Source organism: Tupaia chinensis, unplaced genomic scaffold, assembly GCF_000334495.1.
Source record: "Tupaia chinensis unplaced genomic scaffold, TupChi_1.0 Scaffold000306_1, whole genome shotgun sequence".
In the NCBI taxonomy this organism is placed as follows: Eukaryota; Metazoa; Chordata; class Mammalia; order Scandentia; family Tupaiidae; genus Tupaia; species Tupaia belangeri.
The window spans coordinates 33,939-36,527 of record NW_006159796.1 but is presented as its reverse complement, the minus strand read 5'-3'; the positions used below and the strand labels follow the sequence as shown (position 1 = coordinate 36,527).

Here is a 2,589-nt window from a genome sequence, read left to right as displayed (position 1 = left end):
AAAAGCAATGTTAGAAAATACAAATAGCATCATGTCTCATAACTATAATTGTTACTTGTTCATGTTGTAGGATAATAATGAAAAAGAAAAACTACATGAAGCATACGGAATCATTGACTTAAGGGCCACAGGGATAAAGAGAGATAAAAGAGAAAGATATCTGAAATACCAAAAATGTCAGGATTTGGGGGCTAGCAGGTGATGTGGTGGTTAAGGCAATGGATCCTCACATGGCCAACAGTGGTTCACATTCTGGACCTGGTGGCTTAAATATCATCCTTGGTGGACAAGCAAACACCGTGATGATTATGTTGCTGGAATTCCATGTGGTTGACAGAGGTTCGAGTCTTGGATCTAGCAGCCTCAAACACACACCGGGCATGTATGTGTGTGTGCTGTAAGTCCTGAGAGGAGAATGGAGGAGAAGGGATTGTGGGATGGCCATCCCCTCTGGGGAGTGATTTCTTACTTTCCCTTTCTTTGTCTCTCTCTAGCAAGTACAACCACCCTACAGCAAAAACCTGGGGGGGAAAAAGTCAGGATTTAGAACGCTATTCTTTCTTGTCTTTAATTTCCTTTCTTTCTTTCTTTCTTTCTTTCTTTCTTTCTTTCTTTCTTTCTTTCTTTCTTTCTTCCTTCTTTCTTTCTTTCTTTGTTTCTTTGTTTCTTGAAAGATTTTTGCTATAGGTTGCATGTGCTCTCCAAGAAGACAGAAAGTAAGAAATCACCCCCCGCCCCGACGAGGGTTGGCCATGCCACAGTTGCTTCCCCTCCATTCTCCTCGTGGGATTTTGTCTTCTCCTATGTTGTCTCTAACCATTACATTTTAAAGCATATTTACCTATTTTTTCCACCAATCAGAGAACAAGAGAGTCCCTAACACCCAAAAGAATCTTCACAATACAATCCACCTCCAGTCTCACCCAGCCTGGATCATGGCACAAGAATGTCCAGTTATGAAAAAACAGCCCCTGGGATTAAACTGTGGACCTTTCCTTGTGGGTGCACTTACATTGCCCCAACATCACTACCTGCCTGGATGACACTCTTGTTCTTAGCTCTTAGGCACTGTCAAACTCCAAGGCAAATATTCCTGTCACTCATTGGAAGGGACTGTACTGAAAAGATGCTTCAGGGCCCTCTTGATGTCCTTGTTCCTCAGGCTGTAGATAAATGGGTTCAGCATTGGGGTAACCACAGTGTACATCACTGAAGCAGTTGCGCTGGCCTTGGAATTGTGGGTAGCAGCCGAACTGAGGTACACCCCAAGACCCGTACCATAAAACAAGAACACAACAGAGAGGTGAGACCCACAGGTGGAAAACACCTTATATTTCCCTCTGGTGGATGTAATCCGCAGTATGGAGGAGATGATCCGAGAGTAAGAATAAAGGATCCCAGAAAAGGGAATAATACCCATCAGCCCAGTGGTGAGATATGTCTCGATGACATTGAAAAGGGTGTCCGAACAGGCCAGCTGGACAACCTGGTTGATTTCACAGAAGAAGTGGTGAATCTCCATGTTGGAGCAGAAGGACAACCGTAATATCAGCAAAACCCGGAACAGGGAGTCCAGGACACTCAAAATCCAGAATGTCAGCAGCACCACGCCACAGAGCTGGGGGCTCATGATGACCGTGTAGCGTAGGGGTGACAGATGTCCATGAACCAGTCATAGGCCATCACAGACAGGAGGAAAATGTCTAACTCTCCAAACAGAATAAAAAAATATATTTGGGCAAGGCAGCCATCACAGGTTATGGTTTTGTTCTGCACACAATGTTCAGCAGCATCTTTGCGACGGTGGTGGAGGTAAAACAGATGTCACAGAAAGACAAGTTGGAGAGGAAGAAGTACATGGGTGTGTGCAGGTGGGAGTCGGTGATGGTGGCCAGGATAATGAGTAGATTGTCAGTCAGAGTAATCAGGTACATGAATAGGAACAGCCCGAAGAAGATGGGCTGAAGGTCTGCCTCTTGTGAGAGTCTGAGGAGGATGAATTCTGAAAAATGTGTGTGATTTTCTGGTTCCATGGAACTGAGGTGACTGTCGGGAAAGAGGCAATAACAGCAGTCATTTACAAAGACGTTATTGGGACTTCCTGCCAAGCATAATGGTGGGTCTTGTACTCCCAATTGGAAGTCTAAGACAGGAGGATTATGAGCTTAGGGTCAGCACAGCCAAGATAGCAAACCCTGTATAGAAGACCTGGGCATGGTTGTACACTCTTGTGGTCCCAGCTACTTGAGAGGGTCAGACAGGAGGATCATGTTCCAGGTAAACCTTCTGTATAAAGAAGGAAATGTTGGGGACCAGATGGTGATATGGTGGTTACTTAAATGACTGAATGAGGGAATCAAATTCCTGGCCCTACATAGAACTTGAAAAACACATTCAGGGAACCAGCAGATGACATAATGCTTCTGCTGCTTGACTCCCACACAGTTGACTGTGGTTCAAGTCCCAGATATAGCAACTTAAAACTCCCAGTGGGGGTGTGTGCATGCATGCCTAAAATCCTGAGAGGAGAATGGAGAAGGGATTCTGGAATGGCCATCCCCCTTGGGCAGAGATCTCTTGCTTTCTGTC

General features: G+C 45.1%; 1 pseudogene; it reads right to left on the bottom strand.

Moving 5' to 3' along the window:
- Positions 1-1,096: 1,096 nt before the first annotated feature.
- LOC102479568 (olfactory receptor 7A5-like) overlaps positions 1,097-2,589 on the bottom strand; it is a 10,641-nt pseudogene continuing 9,148 nt past the window's right edge.